The sequence below is a fragment of the Manis javanica genome, chromosome 3, assembly GCF_040802235.1.
Source record: "Manis javanica isolate MJ-LG chromosome 3, MJ_LKY, whole genome shotgun sequence".
Lineage (NCBI taxonomy): Eukaryota > Metazoa > Chordata > Mammalia > Pholidota > Manidae > Manis > Manis javanica.
Genome location: NC_133158.1, coordinates 192,982,923 through 193,009,411, shown reverse-complemented (window position 1 = coordinate 193,009,411; position 26,489 = coordinate 192,982,923). Strand labels below are relative to the sequence as shown.

General features: G+C 40.3%; 1 long non-coding RNA gene across 1 annotated transcript in view; it reads left to right on the top strand.

Annotated features, from left to right (window-relative positions):
- The window catches only part of LOC140848240 (uncharacterized), a 32,568-nt gene extending 10,060 nt beyond the window's left edge, over positions 1–22,508 (top strand). Inside the window, exons 3-4 of the long non-coding RNA XR_012128808.1 lie at positions 14,224–14,309; positions 22,227–22,508. This is a non-coding gene — a long non-coding RNA (uncharacterized lncRNA). The remainder of the gene's footprint in view (positions 1–14,223; positions 14,310–22,226) is intronic.
- The last annotated feature ends 3,981 nt before the right edge of the window (positions 22,509–26,489 follow it).

The following is a 26,489-nucleotide window of genomic DNA, read 5'->3' as shown; positions in this document are numbered from 1 at the left end:
ACACTGAATGCAGGTGTCAGCCACCCTTCACTCCCTGTTCTCAACTAAGTGACTGACCCTGAAGTCTACAAATATAGCTAGTCACAATCCCTCTCCTGAACTTCAAGCCAGCTACCTGACAGAGAATTACACTTGCATGGTCCACTGCCACTCCCTAAATTTAACAATATAACATCTAAAAGATTTTGGCATATGTCCTTTACAGTACTTTAAATTTGATGATCATTTTTATAGGTGAGTATCTCTACTGCCAGCCTGAGAACTCCTCAAAGACGAGGATGGTTTCTTATTTAATATTCGCCTTAGTGTCTAGAGTTTTAAAAATGTTAATTGGATAATAAATAAACTGATAAGTGAGTGAAGACTTGAAGTTCCTTTAGGAAAATATAGATTGTGTCTCTCATGTCTGTCCTCCACTGCCTAGCACAGTGCTTGGCTTATTATAGGTATGACACTAATATCTTTTGAGTGAATCCATTTTCTCTCCTTTCAAAGCAAGCATCTTCTATTTTCTTTCCACTCACTGTCAGTGATACTATCATTTTTCTAGTTACCCATGTTGCAAACCTCAGTCTTCTCTGATCTTTCCATTGTCACTAAATCCAATGAATCATCATGTCTGATAATTTCTCCCTCAAAGGTTTTAAATCTTGTCTTTTACAGGCATACCTCATTTTGTACTTCTTCCCTTTATTGCACTTACAGATATTGAGTCTTTTACAAATTGAAGGTTTATGGCAACCCTGCAACAAACAATTATATTGGTGCAAACTTTCCAGTAATACATATTCACATCATGACTCTGTGTCAGAGTTTGGTACCTCTCACAATACTGCAAACTTTTTTAGTATTATTATGCTGTATTTGTTATGATGATCTGTGATCAGTGATCTTTGGTGTCACTGTTTTAATTGTTTTGGAGCACCACAAACTACCCACGTAAGATGGCAAACTTAATTGATAAATGTTGTGTGGGTTCCAACGGCTCCGCTGACCAGCTGATCCCCCTTCTCTCTCCCTCTCTTTGGCTTTCTCTGTTTTCTGAGGCACAACAATATTGACATTAAGCCAATTAACAACCCTACAATGGCCTCCAGGTGTTCAAATGAAAGGATGAGGTGCACATCTTTCATTTCAAACCGAAAGCTGGAAGCGCAGTGAGGAGGCACGTCTAAAGCCAGGATAAGCCCAAAACTGGGCCTCTCGTGCCCAAAGAGCCAAGTTGTGAAGGCAAAGAAAAAATTCTTGAAGAAAATGAGAAGTGCTGCTCCAGTGAGCACATGAATGGTAAGAAAGCAAAACAGCCTTATTGCTGATCTGGAAATAGTTTGAAGGGTCTGGATAGAAGACCAAACCAGCCACAACATTCCCTTAAATCCAAGCCTAATCCAGAGGAAGATCCTAACTCTCTTCAATTCTATGAAGACTGAGGGATGTGAAGAAGCTGCAGAAGAAAAGTTGGAAACTAACAGAGGTTGGTTCATGAGGTTTAAGGAAAAAAGCCATCTCTGTAAAATAAAAGTACAAGGTGAAGCACAAGTGATGGAGAAAACTGCATCAAGTAACCCAGTAAATCTAGCAAAGATAATGAAGGTGACTACACAGAACAGTAGATTTCAGTGTAGATGATCCAGCCTTCTATTGGAAGAAGATGCCATCTAGGGCTTTCATAGTCAGAGAGGAGAAGACATGCCTGGCTTCAAAGCCTCAAAGGACCGGCTGACTTTCTTGTTAGGGTCTAAGGCAGCTGGTGACTTTTAAGTTGAAGCCAGTGCTTGTTTACCATTCGAAGAACCATAAGGCCATTCAGAATTATGCTGTATCTACTCTGCCTGTGCTCTATAAATGGGACAACAAAGCCTGGATTGCAGCGCATCTGTTTACAACATAAGGTACTGAATATTTTAAGACCACTGTTGAGACCTACTGTTCAGAAAAAAAGATTCTTTTAAAATATGACCATTCATTGACAGTGCACCTGGTCACCAAGAGCTCTGATGGAGATGGACAAGATGAATAATGTTTTCATGCTTCCTAACACAGCAACTGTTCTGCAGCACCTGGATAAAGGGATAATTTTAACTTTCAAGTTTTATTACTTCAGAAATACAATTCATAAGTCTGTAGCTGTCATAGATAGGGTTCCTCTGATGTATCTGGACAAAATCAACTGAAAACCTTGCAGAAAAGATTCACCTTTCTAGATGCCATTCAAAACATTCATGATTCATGAGAAGAGACCAAAATATCAACATGAACAGGCGTTTGGAAGAGGTTGATTCCAGCCCTCATGGATGACCTTGAGGGGCTCAGGACCTCAGTGGAGAAAGTCACTGCAGATGTGGTGGAAATAGCAAAGACTAGAGCTAAGAGTGAAGCCTGAGGATGTGACTGAATTGTTGCCATCTCATGACAAAACAGATGAGGAGCTGCTTCTTGTGAAAGAGCAAAGCAAGGGGTTCCTTAAGATGGACTCTTCTCCTGGTGAAGATGCTGTGAAAATTTTTGAAATGAGAAAAAAGGATTCAGAACACTGCATAAATTTACTTGATAAAGCAACTGCAGGGTTTGAGAGGACTGCCTCCTATTTTGAAAGGAGTTCTCCTGTAGGTAAAATGCTATCAAATGTTACAGAGATGTCATTCCTGTAAGGAAGAGTCAATTGATGCAGTAAACTTCATTGTCTTATTTTAAGAAATTGCCACAGCCACCCCAAACTTCAGCAACTACTGCCCTGATCAGTCAGCAGCCATCAACATGGAGACAAGAACCCTCCACCAGCAAAAGCAAAAAGATTACAACTTGCCAAAAGCTCAGATGATGGCCAGCATTTTTTAGCAATAAAGCTTTTTTTAATTTAGGTATGTATGTATATTATTTAAGACATAGTGCTGTTGCATACTCAGTACATTACAGTACAATGTAAACATGCACTGTGAAAAACCAAAAATATTCCCTTAACTCACTTTATTACAATATTTGCTTTACTTCCATGGTCAGGAACTTAATGTATAATACCTCCAAGGTAGGCCTGTGTCTAATTTCCATGTCACCACTGTCACTCTGCTAATATGTGCATTCACTTAGACTAGTATTTTTCAGCTTGCTGTCCAACAGTCTACCAGCAGCAGTTCATGAGGGTATGCTGAATAAAGAAATAACTCTTGAAGTCAACATCCTTCCACCCATCCATCATTTCAGAACCAAATACTTTTTTTATATACCTGTAATGTCATTTATGAATCATTACGTAAATAAAAATATTTTAGGACAACCTACAGGTTTCATATTTCTAAATTGTTTTAGCTTTCTGCCTTTAAAGAAAAACCTTTGTCCCTAAGGAAATTAATTTGCATCGTAATGGACATATTTTGTCAGAAAGAGCAAGACTTTTGTATTCTATTGCTTTCCAGTTCCTGTTTCAGTGACTATTCAGTATTGGAATGAAATATCATAAAGTACATTCCCTAAGAATGTTACAGTTCCTTACCCAGTCAGCGTTGAATGCCATTCAGTCTTGTGTGCATAAGTAAGGCCAGGTTTAGATGGATGCCCACAGAGGGGTTTCCCCAGGAGGTGGTTATACTACTGACTAAAGCATGCAGTGTTCTGAAGTCTTCATCACCTAAACTCATCCACTGTGTTTAAGCAGATATGATGTATTTATTGATCTTTAAGCATGCTAATAGATTTCCACTGTGTCAGCCCCACCCTGTTACCTTGACCCCCTTGTTATTTGTAAGATGCTGTGAGATTACAGCTATTTGCACTAGGGACTGAAGAATTAATTACCCTGTGCAATTCCAATGTTGTACGGATTAAGAACTGTCCCCCATCAGTTGGACTAACAAACATGAACAGCATGGGGTGTTGGATTTAAATGTTACTTCAGAACACAGTATTTTAAAAATAATATTGATATTATCAGTATTTGGAAAGCCTTGAAATCTATACTTAAAGAACCAGATCCTAGGAAATTTATAGACCTAGAAAAACAATTTCTGATTTTGTTAACCAGAGAAGCATGTGGCCACCACATGGCTTACCTTCTGGTCAGTAATGCTGCCACCACTAACCTCCTTCACCACACACACACACACACACACACACACACACACACACACACACACACACAGAGTGCTGAAATGTTCCTGAGAACAAAGAGCATGGTTTGTCATTCTCCCTAATAAACTTACCATAGTAGTGTAATTTAGTCTTCACATTTCCTATCAGTACCAGGGAACACCACAAATTTCTTTGAATATCTTTGAATGACTTAAGGCTTAAACTGATTTCTAAGGGTCTGGGGTTTTCTTTGTGAAACATCATTTCCTACGTGTGCTCAATCACAATGAATTCATGAAAGCTGTAATACATTAAATTTAAGATTCTTATTTTCTGAATAAGTAAAATTGGAGAAACATCATATTCTTCCCTTGGGGCCATCTGGTAACTTCACTAAGAAGGAAGGAGTAAATATGTTTCTAGTTGCTTTGAGAAAACCCATATGGTGCCAATCATCACCAACAGCGGCCAGTGAGAAAGTTAAATTTCACCAGTGTATTGTGAGTTTAGTCTGATCATCTGTTGCTTCTACTGCTAGATTCTATGGAGAAACATTTTCTTTCTTGCACTTTCATTTAATACTTTGCAGAGACTATCTATTATCAATTGCTATGTTCTATTTTTCCATATAATTAATAATTTAGCCAAAACTAACAGGAAATTCTCTTGGAAGTCTGATGTCTAATGAGTACTGAAACCAAGCTCAGCACATTAAAGGAAGTAATTAAGAAGACACCCCATTGTGTTTAGGTATGCTAGGTCAGCCAAATCAGAGGATTTTTCTATTTTTAAAAGGTTTTATCAAATTACACATTTTAAAACAAAAATTTTAAAAGAATTTGTTAGTAGCAAGGCTACCCTATATGTATTTTTAAAATTATTCTTCATGTAACTTAAAGATGACTTTGAAACCAGTCACCTAGATATGCCAAAAAGCAATAAATACCACAGTTATTTTCTGGTTAAGCATGTGGTGTGTGTGTGTGTACATGTGTGTGTGTGTGTGTGTACATGCTATATAACATACCAGCCACATAATAACTATTAATTGTGAAGACTATAGAGGGCATCTGGCTCACCCCTTTACTTCAGAAAGGGTTGTCTGTATAGATTATCCCTGGAACGTGATAATCTAATGTGGTTTCATACCTCTTGCTTTGCTTTTTTTCCTTGGTTGCAGTCACGGTCATAACTAGCCCTTATACATCATTCACCATTTGCCAAGCACTGTTGTACTTTTCACACACTGACTCGTGTAACCCTTTCAGTGACCCCCTGACTATTACCTCCAAATTCCTTTTCTTTCTTTTCCCCTTACTTCTCATTGAACTAAACTCTAACTTGAAAAAGAATCTCCTCTCTTTCTTTGTATATTCTCAAGTTTGTAATTTCCTCTTGGTCTTATTTTCTATCCTGACCTATCTGTCATCTTGCCATTTATTTTCCTTCTCCTTCTATCATATTTTTTCAGTACTTGCACCTTTCCTGAAATACTTAGCTGTGCGTCCCTGAGCTCTCGCCGCATGCAGGATGGGCACTCAGCACGCCCAAGGCTGAACACTTACTCGTCCCCACATTGTCGCCCAGCAGTCCAGTATGGGGAGGTGTCCCTGCTCGCTAGGGGAGACCTCAACCAGAGGGGGTCCGGGACTCTAATCAAGAAGGAGTTCACAAACAGGTCAAGCAGGCACAGGCAGAGAGTAGTTTGATAAAGCAAAAGCACACGCTCAAGGAAGCAGCGTGGGCATGCTCGAGAGGTGAGCAGTGTGGAAGGGCTCAGACCGGGTGGTCTCATAGCTGGGGTTTAAGCAAGGGGCGGAATATTCATCAGGATAGGTGGTGTTTCTTGGGAACAGGGAAGGGATTTCTGAGAAACGGGTGATGCCCTCTTTTTGGTCTTAGGTTGTCTGCCTCGGAACTGTCATGGCACCAAGAGGTGTGGTTTTTAGTATGCTAATGAACATATAATGTATTTTGAAGAGAGGTCAGGATCAACTTCTCCATGTTGGAACCAGTCATTTTTGGCAGGTCTGTTACCAATACCCTCACTCCCCACATGCCATGAGGACAGTTCAATTGGAATGTTTCGAATATAAACAAGCATCTAACTGAAGGTAAACACAGCCAAAGTCCCCAAACCCCTCCCTACTCATGTCTGACTATCTACCTACTGTGACAATATCACAGGAGTAGGTGAGGTGGACAGGCAAGCTGAGGTGCCTGGGACGTCAGATGGGCTTGGCAAGCAATGAATGGTGCACAGTGCTAGGTCAGGTCCGGAGATAGTCAGCAGTCCGTCAGATTGCTCTTCAGAGTAGCGATCTCAAGAGAAATAAAGACCCACCTTCTCTGTGAATATTTTAAGCACACCTTTCACAGTAAAGATCTTTTAGAGCCATGCTTAAGAAATTTGACTTCCATCAGAGTCACCTAAAGAGAAGGCTTGTTAGAATAGATACTGAACCATCACCCCTGCTCTCATTCTGATGCTATAGGTCTTGGATGGAGAGTGGAAATTTGCAATTCTAACTAGCTCCCAGACTACCCAGACACTGTTTATCCACCAGCCATGGTCTGAGCAGCACACTTTGTAGTTCTGTTTTTTCTAATCTCTAAATAAATAATACTGGATGCACTTCAAGGCCAGTCACTTGTATCCTTTCTGTGGAAATGATCTACTGGCAATCCCTATTGAATGACATTCATTCGTTGGATTATTTTCTTATGGCTGAAGAACACGAATTTCTCTAGCTTTTAAAAAAGTCTATTCTATAAATCTTTCATCACTCTTATTGCTCTCTTCTATTTCTTTTACCAGTTATCTACATCATCCTTCAGTTGTAGGTATGAAAACTGAACTGAAAAATTTACATAGTGTTTAAATTGAAAAGAGATTTGTCTAATGCAGATTAACTTTTGGTTCCCATATGTTATGTTTAATATAAACACCAACATGTAATGTGCCAAGCAAGGGGAATGAGGGGTACAAAAACTGTTAACATGTGGACCCAGAATTCTACTTCATTTGAAACTCTTTAGGAATAAAAAAACAAAACAATAATATGATAACAAGACAAACACAGAGAAATAGAATTTTTGGAACTTCAGTTGACCAACATTTCTTGTAGCAATACAAAATTGAAATGGCAATTCAAAGGAAAATAATTGAGTCAATCATGCTTAACTGAACAAAGAATGACCCTGATAATAATCATTCATTTGTATATCAGTACCTATACAAATATATTTTCTATCTATGCCATATAGTTATCACTTGGTATATGCCACATTTTTTAAATCATTTTTTGTGTGTATCTTATCTCCTCTAACATTATTTAGGGCTCCTTCTAATGCAGAGATGATATCTCATACCTCTTCATATTAAGCCAGCACTTAATAAAGCATAAGTATATATTCCCAATTTACAATTGATTAAATAAGTAAAAGTGAGCATACAGGAACAAAGCTGGTTGGCAAATAAAATGGTGACTGAATCACAGTTTTTAAAACTTACCAGGTAATTTCACATCAACCATATTAAAGATCCTTGTAGGAAGTAGCATTTACACTCAAGCACAAGTCCTACATGTAGAAGGACCTCATCAGCATATATTGAGGTATTTCAGTTCATTCATCAGGTATTAATTATTTTTTGGAAGTCTGTCTGACCTAGTCAGGGTTTTTCAGCCCTTATCAACTCACTTATTCCTCCTCACAATCTTCTTATGATATACTGAACAGAAAGTACAGCCCACAACAATGAAATAATTTGCTTACAGTCACAGGAGGTGAGCCAGGATCCAGACTGGCTGTCTAGTTCCCCAGCCTGTACTCTTGGTCCCTGCACTACATCACCTTGTCTCACCAAAGGAATGCCCATCACAGGCTCCTCTGCAGCTGTCGGGGGTTGAGTTTGTTCTCTTCAGTTCTTGTCCCTGCCTCAACAAAGAACTGAAGGGCAGAGACACAGCAGTGAAGCACAGCAAAAGTTTTATTTTAATACACCCCGACAGAGGAACAGGCCAGAGTCAAGGTAGACAAAGGTAAGTTTACTTGAATAAAGCAGAGAGGAAGGGGATGCTCAGTGAGGGGAAACTGCAAAGTCAGAGCAGAGCTCTCAGCAGGCCCTTCCTACTCATCTGAAGTAGGACAGGAGGAGTGAAGACTTGTGCTTTAAGTCTGGGAAATAAAATGAAATGGCAAAGTGACAGAGACACCACTGGAAGAGCACAGAGACCAAATGTAGTAAGTTGAGCAGTAAGAAGTCTTTTAAAAATACACACTCCAGGAAAGGGGAGTGCAGGCAGCCTCAGAGAGGCGGCATGCTTAAAAGCTGGGATTCTGTCTTTTAAGGATTTTTCAAGAATGGGATAAAGGTAAAGCATCATGGGTTGTAAGCTTGTCATATGGTCTCATGATGTCTCTCTCTGGTGAGAGACAATATATTAGTATCCACAGTGAGGCCTCCAGATAATTCTGTGGAATAAACTTCCCGTACTTCTCCAAGACAGTGGCTACCCCCAAGCACTGGGAACACATCAGTTTAGACTGCTTGCCTTGCCTTAAGATAGGTGTCGGCTGATTACCAAACAATATGTTAGGCCGGTCTGAACTCAGATCACGTAGGGCTTTAACTTCCCAACTCTCTGCTTTTAAAATGGAATCTTAGCCTTAAGATAAGTCCCACCTGTTTTCACTATGCTATTCATATCTCAACGTTTTTAGGAAAATTAATCATGATGCTTGTCCCATGTCTCTCCCCCTATCTCACTTGCATTAGCTAGAGCAAGTCTCAAGGTCAGCCCAGATTCAGAGCCTGTGAAATGAACTCAGATTGGCAAGGGTGTTAACTCTGTGAGTCCTTTCTGGCTCTCTGGCTTTATCTGATTAACTCCCTGAGTTCCTGGTGGGCCCCACACTCTTTTCATCTAGCTCACATCTGTCTTTCTGTCTAACACACGAAGTGACACTCTCCCTTGCATTATTTATTTTTGCAGAGTAGGACACTGATGCCTCCAAAGCATAATGGAATGTGTGGTACATGTGGGTTTCAGGCTTTGCCTTGTACTAGCGCTGATATGTTTAAAGTGATCCAAATTTGAATAATGTGAATAGCTTGAGCTTAGTTTGATAGTATTTTGAACAGGATACTGAAACTTGTGCTTTTCAAGTCTCTGGTAAAATATTTCTATGGTTTTTAAATATTAAGATTATTATTTTGGTTCTTTATTATCTGAAGTTGGTGGTCTGTTTTTTGTGAATAAACTGTTGGTCCCACTCACAATGTCCCTTTCTGCAACTAAGGGTCTCTCTCTGGCATTCTTTCTTTTTACAGGGTTGGGTATCGATGTTTCTAAGGTATAATGGGAGGTGCAGTATGTGTGGCTTTGGGACTTAGCCCTTATCTTGCACTAATGCATTTAAAGAAATTCAACTTTAATAATATGAGTCAATCTTCACGAATATTCCATCCTTCTGTGAGCTCCTAAAAGACCTTATAGTATTCTCTTGTCACACACTGCCCTGAATTGTTATTGAAAACTGGTATATATCTTGCAAAGCAGGTCAGAAATATTTGCTCAGTAAGTCAAGAAATGAGTGAAAGAAGCCTGGGGAGAATTCCATATCACCTGAAATTCCTGAGCAGACTTGCTTTATGAATATAACTTCAGTAATTCAAAAAGCATGATTAATAACAGCTCTCATATAATTTTCAATGTCCTCATTAAGCCCACATTCCACCTGGTTATATGTACAAGGGAAAAAATGGGTCATATTTATATTAACAGTCGTCAACTTACAAAGCAAATAGTAACCAAGGTCAGGTTCTCTTATTTAAAATTAATCTTTGCTTGAAATAACACATTTAGAAATTGCTCTTGAGCATAGTTTTTATTCATTCAGGTATTAATAAATGTATTTAATACTGTGTAAAATTGCTAGCTGAAATTGCACAGTGGAAGAAAAAAACAAAGGCTAGTTTGGTTCATTGATGGTAAAAAGTTTGAGGAAAAAAAAATCCTTCCTGATACCAGTCTTATGATTAACACTATATATGCCACATATAGACATTAGTTGACAGCATATCTACACTACAAGCAATTCACCTAACTTTCCCTTTTCATTTTACTTCCACATATCTGCCTCTACTCCGTTCACAGATAAACATCTTGGTCACAGTCCTGTTTCACACTGTCCTGGACATGCACATGCACGTACACATACATATATGTAAAATAATCCATTAGCATACACTGTTAATATATGTGTATGTGTTTGTACATATATATATTTCTCTCATGCTCTAAGTGCAATGAAAACCGGACAGAATACGATAATGTTGTTTTGTACTCATTAGTAAATCTTCCCTGTGAACACTCTCATGAACTGCCTACTGAGATCAGCGTATACTTTGTGATGTGTCATTTAACCCATGCTCAAAGACTAATACTGCTTAAAGGCATAAAATTTTAAAGGAAAAAAATGTCCTATGCCAGTCTCACAATTAACACAATATATGTTTAGTATAGACTTCTTGCTTTTTACCACCAAGTTTGTGTCCTGGCAAACAGTTTTGAGTTCTAAGATTGAGAGCAATATGCTAGCACTAGCCTGAAACTGTAGCAGAGAAACTGGAAGGGCGTTTCTGTATGTTACAGTGCACGTTCACCACAGCATAGGTTTTTGCAGACAAATTATCAGTGAACAGCGGGCAAAAATGGACTTTGGATTGATGGAAGCCCATTGCTGATGTGAAGGGCATCCTTGGCACTGCTGGAACTTGAGAGTACTGACCAGTACCTGTAAGGCTGGTGACTGGAAAAAACTATGTCCAGACTCTAGTCAGAGCTTCAGGAAAAGGGATTCCTAATATAAAACACTAGACATGCACGTCCAGAAGGACCATACCGTACCTATCCTGTACAGTGCCTTCAGTTAAAGCTGCCTTGTTGAAGACAGGTTTTTTACCTCCCATTCATTATGTGTGTGTGTACTTAAAACACTTTCCTACTTTAGAAGGATCCCTATAGGGTTAGATTAGAGGTATCAGAATAAACTCATGGTTTTTAATACATAAAGACAGATGTGGAAATAGATATAATGTGTGTGTGTATGCCTGTGTGTGTATACAGGTATTTCCTTCTGTCAGCTGCGACAGCCCAGAAGCAGTGACACCTAGTAGCAATGAACATACCAGTATCCAGAATACTATTTTTCTAAATGCCATTCTACTCTAGAGCAAACAAGTGCTGCATGGAGAAATGATTGACTATTAGATTGGAATGGGAAAGAAGATGGGCTGGGAACATCTTGTGTGGCAGGGAGTAGAGAAGTGGTCAAAGAATCATAGAGACAGACAAGTGGAACAATACACGGGCCAGTCTGATGGAGCTTCCTCAAGACAAACTGGGAATAATTATTGACCATCAAAATATATACTAATGGATTATAGCCCACTGAAGAAAATAAGAATACAATGAAGTCCCAAACAATATTAATAAGTTGTAGAGAATGGAAAGCTTTGTTTTAATGACAATATTCTAACCCCTTACTTTAGAAAGAATGGTAAAAATAGAAAAATCACCATTTGGCAATATTTTGGATTTCCGGACTCAATTTCAGTGTGTGTGTGTGTGTGTGTGTGTGTGTGCTGGGGCTGGTTTCTCACACCACCACCAATTTTCAGGACGCCAACTATAATTCAACTCAATTCTGATACTGTTTACCTGGAGAAAGCATGTCCTACAGGGTGTGGGATCAATCCCATAACTTTGCCTCCCCACCCCCATTTCAGATGCCAGTCACAAGCCCAGGCCATCACCTGTGCTTCTGACAGACTGGCTAGAGATTACAGGTTCCCATGACTTCCTTGTAGTTCAGACTCCAGTTGCAAGTCCAGTTGCAATTCTGACCTATTAGCTATAAATCAGAGTTCCCATAACCCCACCTTTGAGTTCTTAATTTATGAGAGAGGCTCACAGAACTCAGGAAATCTATTTATTCACTAGATTACAGATTTATTATATGATGATACAATTTAGGAATAGCCAAATGGAAGAAATGCATAGGGCAAGGTATGTGGGAAGGGGTGCAGAGCCTCCATGCCCTCTCCAGGCACACCATTCTCTCACATCATCACGTGTTCACCAAGCAGAAGGCTCTCTGAACCCTGTCCTTCCAGATTTTTATGGAGACTTCATTATTACATAGGTAGGATTGATTATGTCACTAACCACTGGCAATTGATTCGACCTCTAGCCCCTCTGCCCTGGAGGTCAAGAAGATGGGACTGAAACTTCCAACCCTCCAGTCACATGGTAGGTTCCTCTGGGGACCTGATCTGGGGGCATTCCAAAGCACCTCAATAACATAGCACAGAACACCTTGATCACTCTCCTGACTTGAAGAAATTCCAAAAGATTTAGCTTTTGTGCCAGAAACAGGAATGAAGATCGAATATATGTTTCTTACCATAAATCACAAATCACAGTAACCATCTTAGTAATAACCAGTCCAGCAAGAACCACCAGTGGAGGCTAAAACTACGGTAGAAAGTTGGATATTACCAGGATATATACATAGCCTTCAAGCATTGCTCCGTAAGATATGTATCAATTACAAAGAGAAAATAGTAACTCTACAAAGGATACACCTGAAAGACGCACATTAACCAACTGATCACAATTACCATCACTAGTGTCAGTGCCCTGCAGGTTAAGACACCAAAAGCACACCTGTAGTTGAACAAGCTGGGTTTCTTAATGGTTGCAGTGAAGGAGAACACACAGCATAGGAAACCGTGGGGTGTCTCAGCAGGAGGTATTAGAAAAGATTTAGGGGATTTGGGTTTGTGTTAGGTAATTTTGGGGAGGAGTTAAGGAAGTGGATCTGGATTAGAAGCTGTCAGGAAGCAAGGGCATTTCTATTATCAGTTATCTTATTAAATAATCTTCTATAAAATGAAGACTAGGCTGAGGCTAGAGCTATAATTGGTAAAGAAGAAATAGGCATACATATTAGTCAGGATAGAACGATGTTTGGCCATGTGTGCAATGCCAACATTTATTGTTCTGTATGTGTTCAGACATGATAATGGAGGCGCCTTGTTACAAGGTCAGAGTGGTCTTGACTAATATTGATGTTCTGGGAAATAATTTATGTTCAGTAGAAGAACCAAGGCCTGGCGCTGAGTGCCAGCACATCTCCTAGCAACGCCAAGGCCTGGCTGGTGGCATTCTCAGATCCCAGATGTCAGAGACTGCTTTTTTCTTTTTCACTAGTAATGGGACAAATCAACATCACATGCCTACTGATATGAAAGAGAAAACATCACTCTTGTGGTATTCCTGCCCAAAATGCATAACTTGAATCTAATAATGAGGAAACATCCATCACAAATGGATGGATATGCTACAAAATAATAGGTTTGCCTGCCTCAAAAATGTCAGTGTAATGAAAGAAAGAGACAGAGGAATTGTTATAGATTAAACATAACAACTGATTGCAATGCATTATTTGGAATTTTCTTTTGCTAAAACAGACATTAGTGGGACAATTGGCAAAGTCTAAATAAATGTGTAGATTAGATAATTATAGCAATGTTAAATTTCTGAATTTAATTATACTGTGATATGTAAGAGGATGTCTTTACTTTTAGGAAACACATTGAAGAATATAGGGATAAATGGGTATCATATCTGCAACTTGTTCTCAGTTTAGGAAAAAAATGTGTATATATGTATGAGTGTGTGGTATGTATATGTGTGTGTACACAGAAAGAGAAAGAGGATAAAGCAAGATTTGAAAAATCTAAAGGAAGAATATATGGGAACTGTTTGTACAATTTTTCCAACTGTTATAGAAATTTACAATTTACGTCAAAATTAAAATTAAGAACTGCCCTCCTCTTACCATTTATCAACTGCTTTCCTTTTTTGAGTAAGATATCCTGTGTGAATTTAACTGTGGTGTTCCACTCAATGCACTGTTGAGTGAAGTATCTATGTTCATATTTACATCTAAATCTCCTCCCTTAATTTTTTATGGCTATCATAAGGCTGATTTATGGGGTTTCCTTGGAGGTAGATACTTGCTTTAGCAGTCCTTATATTTGGTGAAATTTGTTATACTTCATTTTTTCTTTCCTTAACTCTATAGGTAGGATTTGACAGGAACATATACATTAAACTTTAAAAAAATGCATTGGTGATGGAGGCACTGCTTCACTGAGAGGTGATCCTCAGGTAAGCATCTCAACACTGAGTGTTTCCTCTTTTGTGTCTTTTTTCCATATGTTGTTGACATCCTATAAAACATAATGTTTACATTAATACTACAGAGCTTTCAGTTCAGAATGAGGAAGAAAATAGGAGTGAGGTCTTTTTGGATAACTTCTTAGTGAAACATAGTTATCTTCATTTCAATGAGTGTTGCTCTAGAGGGTCTGAAGATCATATAGCAAGAGAGAAAACTTAGTACCTCAATATTTAAGAAAATAGTTCATGCATGATTTAATTTTGAAGCTAAAGAGTATTTGGTATTTTATAGGAGAGTCATTATTTGAGGTAAAGAAGGTTAATACCTGTTAGTCCAGGGAGAGGAAATCCTGGGACAAAATACCTCTAAAAATCAAAATCAGTCAAAGGGAGAAATAAAGTTTAAAACCCGTTTATTGCTTACAAACTGCAGTGCAGTCCCTTCTCTCTTTCTTGCTCCAGCAGAAGCAAAACCGGCCCTCCCCTCATCTCTGGGGTACAGATAAGCCCTCCTTGCCCAGGTAATTACCCACTGATATGGAGATAAACTTCTCTCCACCCCTGAGAAATGATGCAAATGCACTAAAGCCATACTTCTTTCTACCTCTGAACGCCTATTGATATGCAGATGTACTAAAGCCTGGTGAGATGCTCTGGAAATGTTACAGTTTTACTCACAATACCTTAATTATCATTGTCCAGAACTTGTTGAAGCCAGATAACGGTAGGATTAGGTTGAGATATGACTAGATCATCCTAGGAAGAAACTAAAATCAGTAACTGAAACTCAGTTCAATGTATCACTTAACTTTCAAATTTGCCTATTATTCTGAACTTTGCTAGGGTTGGATCTTCTTAATGATACAACTGGTGGTGGGTATATAGTTTTTAAATGAAAGTGTTGTTACAAAATCTTGTTTAGTGGGAGTTTCTCTTGATTTCTCATGTCTACATTTGTGGGTGCCTTATCATGAGGACTTCACTGTCAGCCTTACTGTGCCCCATCCCCTTAGGGCAATGACCTGAGGTTTGGCAGAATTGTAAGGAAAAAGAACACACTTCAGTAACAGTGGTTCTCAAGGTGTGAGGGCATTCTGCCTCAGAATACATGGGGTGCTTATTAGAATGAAGATTCCTGCCTCCACCTCAGGCCTACTCCATTGGAGGCTTTGTAACCTTGGAGGAAAATCCCAGGGCAAAATACCTTTGAAACCAAAATCAATCAAAGGGAGAAATAAAGTTTAAAACTCATTTATTTCTTACAAGCAGTCATCCACTTCTGCTCTCCTGTGTCTCTCATGACCTGGCTGCAAAAGGGGCCCCACCCAACCTCTCCAGTCCAGATATGCTCTCAATCGCCCTTGTAATTACCTATAGATATGGAGATGGAGTACTCTCCATTCCTTGGAAACACCTATTGATATGGAGATACACTAAGACCGGGCAAGAGATTCCGGAAATACTGCAATTTTACCAACAGCCTACCCCTCCAGAAATCTCGCCTTACAATCTACTCGTTTCCCATCTTCTGCAATGGCCCCTGTGCAAGAAAACTGGAGCATTGTAAACAGACTAATCACACACAATAGCAACAGCAATAAAATCATGATAACCTCAAGCTGGAGGATTCAGCAAGGTTCAAAGTCCTATGCAGAGTAAGTCCATAGCTCACCATTCCACAGGCAGTCAGTAGCTGAACAGGTAGGGTTCAGAGCAATCATCTAGTGGCAGCTGCAGCCAGGGGGGTGGGTCCAGGTCACAGAGACTATAGAAGAAAATAACCTTAAGGGTGATAATATACATGTTTTAAAGACACCAGCATAGGTAAGTCTTGTCCATCACATAGGATGCATTTAAGAGAGTTGTCCTGTGATAGGACAATGGCAGAAATGGGATCTCATCCTGGTCTAGAATATCAGACTTTCACCCCCCTCCCTGTGGGAGTTACAGATGGGTCAATCTATAGGGCTACGGGAGGTACATGCACTGGCCATAAAGATAAAACAAAACTTCCCCATAAGATACTCTTACCTTCCAGATGTTTTGGGTACACTACCATGATCATTGGTGGCCACTCTGCTGTTACTCCAGGAATACACAGGAGCCAGCTTCCAGGCCTTTCCCAGGGTGCCAGAAGGGCCAGCCATCACTGGTCCATGTTTTGAAATGTCCAGAGACACATCCACTCAACAGTGTCTCTAGGGATTAATGCAGTAGGGGCTGGCAGCAGGATATTGCTCTGCTGACTATATCCTGGCTTCAATAACTCCTCTTTGGTTTGCACACACAGTGTGTTAGCATGTCTGCAAGGCTCAAGGCTCCTTTTTGGGGCTTCTCATTCAAATGCTGAGAACTGTCCAAAAATGAACCGACCAGCCCCATACACTACTGGTGTCCTATGTCAGGGCAGATTTCAACAAACCATTGTACCTCTCTATCATGCCTGCCCCACTAGAGTTATATGGTACATGAAACTTCTACTTTATTCCTAATTGCTGCATCCATTCTTGTAATGCATGTCCAGTACAGTGGGTGCTTTGATTGCTCTCAATCACCTGTGGCTGGCCATAGGCTGCAAAGAGATGCTCTAGGCCCCTTTTGGTGATTTGTGCAGACAAAGCAACCAACAGTTCAGTAGCTGTGTCCACACAAGTCATGGCATACCAATATCCTTCTGATATGGGCAGAGGCCCAATATAGTCAATCTGCCACCTGACAAGGGGTATTGGCCCCTTTACTATTGTCCCATGTTGCTGTGGGACTAGGTGTAAGTCCCTGTTAGAGCACACAGGTACACCTTTGGGCTCTGCTGACTTCTTCAAAGGTCAATGGCAAGCCCTACCAACAGGCTATGCCCACATTGTCTTTTGCCCCATGTACAACAAATGCTGATGTAACCATTGGGTTGCATCAGAAGCAGGTTTGCTTCTACCCGGTTCACCTGGGCCAGTGTGTCTGCTTCATCATTCCCTGGGGATGCCAAAGGCAAATGGCCAGTCACATGATATACAGAAACTGTCTTAGTCTGACCAGAGGCCCATAGGTCTTGCCATAACTCTTGCCCCCAAAGGGGCTGATGACCAACCATCCAGTTGACATGGTGCCATGTCAGTAGTCACAGGGTCAAGCCCCTATAGATGACCTAGCTGTAAGTACAGACAGCTATAGGGGAAGGCTCCTGGTGATCAAGAGTTATACGGCCTGCAACTCAGTCCATTGGGTGCTCTTCCCCTCTCCATCTTCCATCCATATTGTCTCAGTTTTAGGATGGAAAGCCACAGCCCTCCACTTCGGTACCTGCCCATGACTAGAGCGATCTGTACTCCAAACATCTTCAGGGATAGGGGCTTTTCCCTCCTGATAAGGATTCTCGGTTACCAATGGCTCAAAAGCAAGTTCTTCCTGCTTTCCACTGTTACAGTCCCTGGCCCTAATAAGAGTTGGAGTTCTCCACTTAAGGGGCTATTGGAGAGGGCACTATAGTGTAAGTATGCGCCCCATTTGACCAGTGTAGGCATCTGTGCCATGCCACTCCATGACCTTTGGGTCCAGTCTCACACCTACCTTGGGATGGGATAGGTGGTTATTATCATGGACAAAGCTGTTCCAGTGATGGGCTCCATAGCTAGCAAGGCTTGGTACACAGCAGCCAGTTGCTTCTCTATCAAGGTGTACTGGACCTCTGCTCCTTTCCATAGTTATGACCAGAATCTAATAGGTTGATATGTCCGTTCAAGCTGCTGCCAAAGGCCCCATCCATAACCATCTTCAGTTACATGAATGTCTAGCTCACAGGGCCTTGGTGAGGCCACTACACTCAAGACCTGTATGGCCTTGACTGCTTGCTTAGAAGCAGTAAAAGCAGCTGCACATGTCTCATCCCAGTCCCACCTGATGCCCTTTCATATGAACCAGTATAAGAGCTTCAGAATTTGTGCCAAGTGTGGGATAAACACTCCAGTAGCCCAAAAGACTCAGAAACTCTTGTAATAGTGCCACAGTGGTAGGGGTAGGGAAAGCCTGGACCTTGTCTATGACTGCTTCAGGAACAACTTTAGTTTTACCTGATACAACCCCCAAGAACTTTACTGACAAACCAGGTCCCTGAACCTTGGTGCTATTCACAGCCCATCCTTTCTCCTATAGATGTTGCAGCAGTCTAGGAATTGCCCCTTCTAATTCTGAAAGAGAAGCAGATGTGAGCATAATATCATCAATGTAGTAATACAGCCATACCATTTGCAGTTTCTTCCATGTGGCCAAGTCCTGGGCTACAAGTCTGTGACAGACGGTGGGACTGTGGAGGTATCCCTGTGGAAGGACAATCAGTGTCCACTGCTGGCCTTCCCACATGAAGGCAAACTGTTCCTGGCTTTCCTGTGCTATGTCAATAGAAAAGAAAACATTAGCAAGGTCCATAACATAATGATACATCCCTCGTTCATGACTGAGGGTGTCCAGAACGGCTGCTATAGAGGGTAGAGCAGCATGCAAAGGGTATGTGACTTTATTCAATTCCCTGTAGTCCATGGTCATACGCCAGGAACCATCTGGCTTTTTCACTGGCCACACCAGAGAATTAAAAGGTCTATGAGTGGTCTTTATGATGCCCACCTTCTCCAACTCCTGTAGAGCTTCTCCAATTTCCTTGTGTCTCCATGCAATTATACTGCTTAGTATTTTATTATCCACTGAGGTACAAGGAGAGGTAGCATGCTCCACAGAACTACCTTTACCACATGTACCCTCAGTCTGAACTCACCTGCAGTGGTCTGTAACCACAGGCCCTGCAGGATATCCACCCCCAAATATATTGAGGAATGGGAGAAATATACACAGTACACTCCTTTGGAGATAAACGCCCTGTCCATAATGGGATATGGGCTTTCTTCACTCTAATCACATTATCCCCATAGCCATCTATCACAGCAGGGGGCCCAGGAAAACACTCAGGGTTGCCATTATCAGAGAACATGCATCTCCTGTACCCACCAGTACCAGGATACATTGTACATTCTTGGGGAGTTGCGGGGGAACAATGAATTGCTAATTCTACATGTGGCATCCAGTCCTCACCACGTCCCCCAAGTTGGGGGCCTTGACTCCGCCTCCTCAAACTGTGATGCTCAATAGTCTCAGTAGTCTTCCTATGTGAATGAAAGCCCAGGTGGAGCCTGAGTACTGATCCCCAGGTAGTCTTGCAGGTACACAGGTTAGACATGGGGCTTCTGTGTCCTGGGCCTCAGTGGCTGGAACTGCTGCTCTGGCTCTAATTGGTGCCACAGTTCTAACAAGATCTTATTGGGCTGCCCATCAAGTTTTTCTTTCACTACTCTGACGTTTATCAAATCAACCCACATCTGGGTCCTTGAGACCTTCACGGGGCCCTTTGCACCTCTCCTTTCAGTCATAGCCCATACTTCCTTTTGTGTTCTTATTGTTTCAACCTCCCACAGATCTGCAAAACTATGAGTAACCTGACTTATAGGTTGTCCTATGTGGGGGGCAAGAATAGTCATTAGGGACAGAAAGAGATGGGGGAGCTGTATGGAGCACCAGATATCTCATTCCTACGGTGAACAACTTCTCATCGGGGCCCTGGGGGTCCATATTATAGATAACATTTTTCATGCCCAGCTCCCATAAGCCCTGCTGGAGCTCTGCATATGTTTTCCAGATAGTGGGTAAGTATGGTAAATCAACCTGATTAGGCCAAGCTGCCCTAATGGACACTGTCAGCCAATTCAGAAGAGCCTGATTTCCTGAGGTGTGACAGGCACTTTGCATCCACACGTGGAGGGAAGGGTGAGTCATCAGGAAGCCAGTGTACCCAGTTCAGAACCCAGCATTATGGTGTTTCCAGCCCCATATCCCACAGACACAGAGGCCATGTAGGCAGAGGTTCGTGACAGCTTCTGCCAAAATGGGATGCTTATGTCCACCAGCTCCTCCTGGGTATAGGGGCAGAGCAGAGAGTGCTCCACAACCAGGGAGGGAGCGGCTCCTGCCCCTGAGGAGCCCACAGTTGTTGCACTTTTACTTCCTTAATTATAAGCGGGCAGGCTTTTAATACAGGAGAGGCTGGTCCCTTGGGCAGTGGCCTTGGCAACAGATCAGCCCTTGGCCCCACCCTCTCATCCTCTCCTGACATCTCCTCTACCATGCACAGCTCTACCTGAAGGCACTGCTCTTTCCTCCCCACCTCTCACAGCCTCCAGCAACAAAGATTCTCCTGATATCTCCTCCCTTGCTGTTGCTAACAGTACCTTTCAGGAGCGCCACCTGACTTCTCAATAACTGTCTGTTTCTTAAGGACATCCCATTTGTTATCGCCCAGCTCCTCCAAGCAATGCTGAAGTGTGTCTCTCTCCTGCTGAAGTCTCTCTCTCTCTCCTTGATAACACTTCTACTATCTTGAGGAAAAGACATGCCACAATCCCAGCTGCTACACGGCCACTCAGGGCCTCTAAGCAGTCTTCTATCTCACAGAAGGCTGATTCTACAGCTTCTGGTGTCTCTACCCATCCCCAATTCTGGGAAAGGCTTCACCCCTCTAGGAGGTGCTTTACCCTAGACTAATTCCCCACTAGGGCCTCCCCAGTTAGGAGTCCCACTGATGGGGGCTCCCGAGTGAAGCTGAACCCTCTACTGCTGCAGCCACTGGGGCCTCCCCACCATCCACAGGGAGGGTTCTGGGTATTTACCCACCATTTCCTGGGGTAGCCCACCCAAGGGTTGCACCCATGTAGACAGATTTCTGGTTCAGATATCCTGCCCACTACCATCAGATGTAACTCTGGGGGAATATTCAGGGCAAAAAACCTTTGAAACCAAAATCAGTCAAAGGGAGAAATAAAGTGAGAGAAACTGTTTATTGCTTATAAGTAGTCATCCACTGCTGCTCTCCTGTGTCTCTTGCTACCCACTGCAGAAGAAGAGGCTCCACCAACTTCTCCAGTCCAGATATGCCCTCACTTGCCCTTATAATTACCCATTGATATGGAGCTGGACTACTTCTCTCCACCCCTTGGAAACACCTATTGATATGGAGATAACCTAAGGCACAGTGAGAGATTCTGAAAATATTTCAATTTTGTCCACAGACTTTAATGTGGGACACATTAAAAGGGATATTTATAAATAGGCTCCCTAAAGTGATTCTTCAGCATCTGCTCTAAGAAAAATGGTCTCAGGAAACCTTGTCTAAAGTGAAATTTTTCAAAGTAAATGTCCTTTATTTATATCTCTTTTGTATTTCTTCCCACATCACATGTTTAATCAGTATCTCAAATGAAACACATAGAAAACCATGATATAAATTTATGCAATCCAAATCTTACAAGACCAGAACTATGTAAATTATCCTCAATCTTCTCTATAGGTCTGTTGTCTTTCAATCCATCATTTCAATCAGCTGAAGCTCATGGAAATCATTTGAAGCTACAGTCATTGGATAAAGGAAAGAATTAGGCATCAGTGATGAAATTAAAACACTTTTAGATATATGGTGAATGACTAGCAGAAAGAAAATCTTATTACAATTCCATTCTATGTTCAATATACTTAGATCTTTATCTGCTTATTATACTCTGTGTGTTTTTATTTCCCTCTTAAAATTTTTCTTCTTTATCATTTCCTTGCAACTAGTACATCCCTATGTAAACACTAAAGATTTTCTAATTCAACAACTTTCACACCCATGAAACTTTTAGAATTTTCTTCACATAGAATTAATCTACCAAATCATATATCTATTTTTGAAATTTATTGTCATTATATTAAATAAAATACTTACCCAAATCATTTAAATAGAAGTCACTTTTTAAAAATTTGTGGCATGAATATTAATAACTGTAATAGAATTCTCTTAACATTCACCAATTTTCTGTTTGTTTTGTCCAACAGGGCAAAGGACTTGGACAAATGGTAGTGGGTGTCCAGATAAAAGATGTTCCTGATTTGAAGTCACTAGTAGGTGGATAAAAGAGCTTTGGCTTTGGGAAACTTACTATCCCTTAGTACAGCTGTATAGGAAATATGCTTCGAGTGAACATCAGCTTGGTGGACTGAATATCAGTGTTAATGTGGTCAGATGGAGGGAAGAAGAAAGTCGGTGATTTTTACCAAATGTAGAATTGTAAACACTAAAGACATAGATATAAGACAAACAAGAAGTCTGGTAGATACATCCTGTGGGCATATGATGAAGATATCCTTTTTTTTTTTCTGTAAAGCATATACTTTAAAACCTTGGTAAACTGTGGTTTGTTTTATAACATATTCACTTTTAGACTTTCTCTGATACCCAGATCCAAGCTGGGCTACTCTTATTGTCATTTGTTTGAAGAATATCTTACTTTCTTTTAAACATTATTTAAATATCATACTACCTATTCTAAATAATCTTCATGCATAAGTGTATAGATTAAGTTTGTGTTCAGAAAAGCAGTCTATCAATTACTCATACAATTTTCTCATTTGAATTTACAGTATTCTCATACTGAATATGGAAAAGTAGAAAATACTTGAATATTTTATCCTTCTCAGTAAGAAAGAGTTTGAAAAATTAATGGTACAGTGACCTAATACTTTGAGGTCAAATTAAGTTCATAGTTTGCTATAGAAGCTATTTTGCATTTTAGTCCAGGGAACAATATTTAAGCTCTTTTAATTATCTATATTTTCTGTAGTAAATCATAGGGTAATGTAATGACATTGCAGTGATTTGATATAATAAAAATTTAATGAAGAATTTTAATAAATTACTCAGATGAGCCTGAATTTCCCTAGTACTGATCATTAATATGATTCCTTTATCAGCACCCCTCTATACCCCTAATTTAATACTACAGACTGACATTAGTTAGGGGGAGCTTATTACAACCTAACAAATGCGAAGAAAAAAGATCAAGCTCTTGGGCAAAAACATGCATGTGAAATTTACTGTAAATAAATGCTGTGAGTGGGAATGGAATTCAAAACTTTCATTTCTCATTAAGATTTGTAACATAAGCAAATTACCTACTGTCACTGTGAACTTATTATACACAATACATTTATATGAATTTCCTGGTCACATCAGACGCTGCGGCCTCTGTGTGAACTTGGCCAGCTGGATAGCTTTGGGAGTTTTCTTCTTCCGAGTCTGCAGTACAAACTAAGGAGCAGTACAGGCTTTCTGACCTCCGCTCCCAAAGGTTGCTAGGGCCACGCTTCTAATCTCCCCCCTCCTTTCCTGTCCCAGAAGAACGGAAGTCCTAATTTATCGCCAGTTCGGACTCTCCCACCTGTGATTTTGATTCCAGGAGGCTTCCTACCTTCTCAGGGACTATCTTTCCTCAGTTATCAGTTATTTTTCCTTGCTGTGTCTTTTTCCTCTCCCTGATTTCCCTCCCTTTTATGTACAAAGAGCCTCCTGTGTTCACCATTTAAAACAAACAAAAAACCCTTCCTTTTTATCTTCTTATTTTTCCGTTTCTTTACTGGGGACTTTCTGAAAGGATCATCTCCACTTTTGGCCTAGGCCTTCCTCCCTTTGCCCTGACTCCCGCTCTTCATTGGGCCGCTGGCAACCTGGCTCCACGGGCACCGATGCTCTCTGTAGTGCCTAATCCAGTGGTCTCTTGACCCCCTTGCTAGATCTTCTGCATTCGACATGACTGAACGTTCCCTCCTATTAAGACCTCAGCCTCTCATTCCTTCTCAGACAACTTGGCAACTTCTTAGTGCCCTGGCTGCCTTCTTGTCCCATTCTGTGTGCTTCTAACCTGTTAGAGAACTCTTAAAGTAGCATACATTTTATATTCTGGTTTGGCTGGACTATTGCTCTTTGCAAAATGCACCAAACACTTTAAAAGTCTTGCCTTTATTCATGCTGTTCCGTTGCCTGGCCTCTTGGTCCACCTGTGTACCAAGCAAACTTGATACTTCGTGGGACACCCCTTCTCTCACTTTTCTTGCCCCAGTTAGAGTTAATTGCTCCCTTATCAGTGTCCTAGCACATTTAATGCATAGTGTTATTTCTGCACATAACACTGAATTACGAAAGGTTGGTTTAGATCTGTCTCCTCTACCAACCAGGCTCTATGTTCCCTTAGGAAGGAAGCTGCATCTCACCCACTGTATTTCTAAAGGCTCACACAGAACCTGAGACTAAGCATTCAATAAATACTTGTCGATGTAGATTAGAAATTAGAATTCTCCCATCGCCATTTAAAGAATTTCCTAGTACCACATGGATCTTTGCTGCCTTTTGCAAATTTACATGAGCGTTACGGACAATCAGTAGATTGCTAAATGTGTTTCAGAATGAAAACTATCCTGTAGCCATCATTTCTTGTGTTCTTACTAGGTACTGCTCTCAAACAATATGTGCATACTAATTTTTAATCCTTACAACAGCCTTAGGTGGCAGGCATAATCATCATTATCATCCTCATTTAAAGAGGAGATAACGGAGACCAGAGTTGTTATGACATTTGCCAAAGATCACAAGGCTAGGAAGTAGAAGAGCCAGTATTGGAGCCCAAGCAATCTGGCTACAGAGCAGACATTTTTAACCATGATTCCCATTTCCATTTGTAGTATGCTGACTCAGCCTATCCCTTGATCTTTGCTTATTCGGGGGAAAAAAATATATGCTTCTTCAGCAATAGGCAGATATCATAGCTCGATACACTTCAGCTAATCTATTTGGTATATAAATATGGGGATGTTTTATTGATGTAAGCAATGTTTGACATATACTCTGTAATTTAAAAATAGTTAAAATGCAAATTATGCTAAATATTATTATTTTATGGTGTTTTACAATTTTATAAATTTGACATTTGGCTAAGGGAACATATTAAAATGTATTATTTTTGTGTTTCCAGAGAAGTATGGAATTTCAGAGTTTAAGGGACTTTCATGGCCAATCAGAAAGATGACTTTTTATCCAAGGTAACACAATCTTAAACATAGAAATAATTTTGAAATAGTAGCAAATAGATTTAAGATTCCTAACTAATCCAAGTAAGTGTGGCATAATTAAAATTGTAAATATAACTGTTAGATGAAATTGTAAGTATGAGTTTTATTGAATGCCCACTATGAATTCAGAATACTTATAATTTTTTTAACCAAAAATGATGCATTGCTAATAATATTGCTAAAAATGAGTTTTAAAAAGTCACATTTTAGGTCAAACACAGTATTAAAATAGCTTCTTGGCAATAAAAATATTTTTTTCCAATATCAATAGTTACTCTTTCTTTACTTATTTATTCTTCCTAAATTTGGTATTCTGAAAAAAAGAACAAACCTCTGCTCGATATTCTACATTGGAGGATTAAGTAAGTAGAGAAAAATCTTCAGGATTTGTACCATTTCTTCCCATTTATAAAACAAAATGCTTGGTTAAATTATAACTAAGCCAAAATATATAAAGAGCTCATGCACCTGAACAAACAAAAAGTGAAAAATCCATTTAAAAAATGGGCAGATCAGCTGAACAGACAGTTCTCCAAAGAAGAAATTCAGATGGCCAACAGACACATGAAAAGATGCTCCACATTGCTAGTCATCAGAGAAATGCAAATTAAAACCACAATGAGATATCACCTCTCAGCAGTAAGGATCACCACCATCCAAAAGACAAGCAACAACAAATGTTGGCGAGGTTGTGGAGAAAGGGGAACCCTCCTACACTGCTGGTGGGAATGTAAAGTAGTTCAACCATTGTAGAAAGCAGTATGGAGGTTCCTCAAAATGCTCAAAATAGACTTACCATTTGACTCAGGAATTCCACTTCTAGGAATTTACCCTAAGAATGCAGCACTCCAGTTTGAAAAAGACAGATGCACCCCTATGTTTATTGCAGCACTATTTACAATAGCCAAGAAATGGAAGCAACCCAAGTGTCCATCAGTAGATGAATGGATAAAGAAGATGTGGTACATATATACCTTTGGCTGAATATTATTCAGCCATAAGAAGAAAACAAATCCTACCATTTGCAACAACATGGATGGAGCTAGAGGGTATTATGCTCAGTGAAATAAGCCAGGTGGAGAAAGACAAGTACCAAATGATTTCACTCATATGTGGAATATAAGAACAAAGGAAAAACTGAAGGAACAAAACAGCAGCAGAATCACAGAACCCATGAATGGACTAACAGTTACCAAA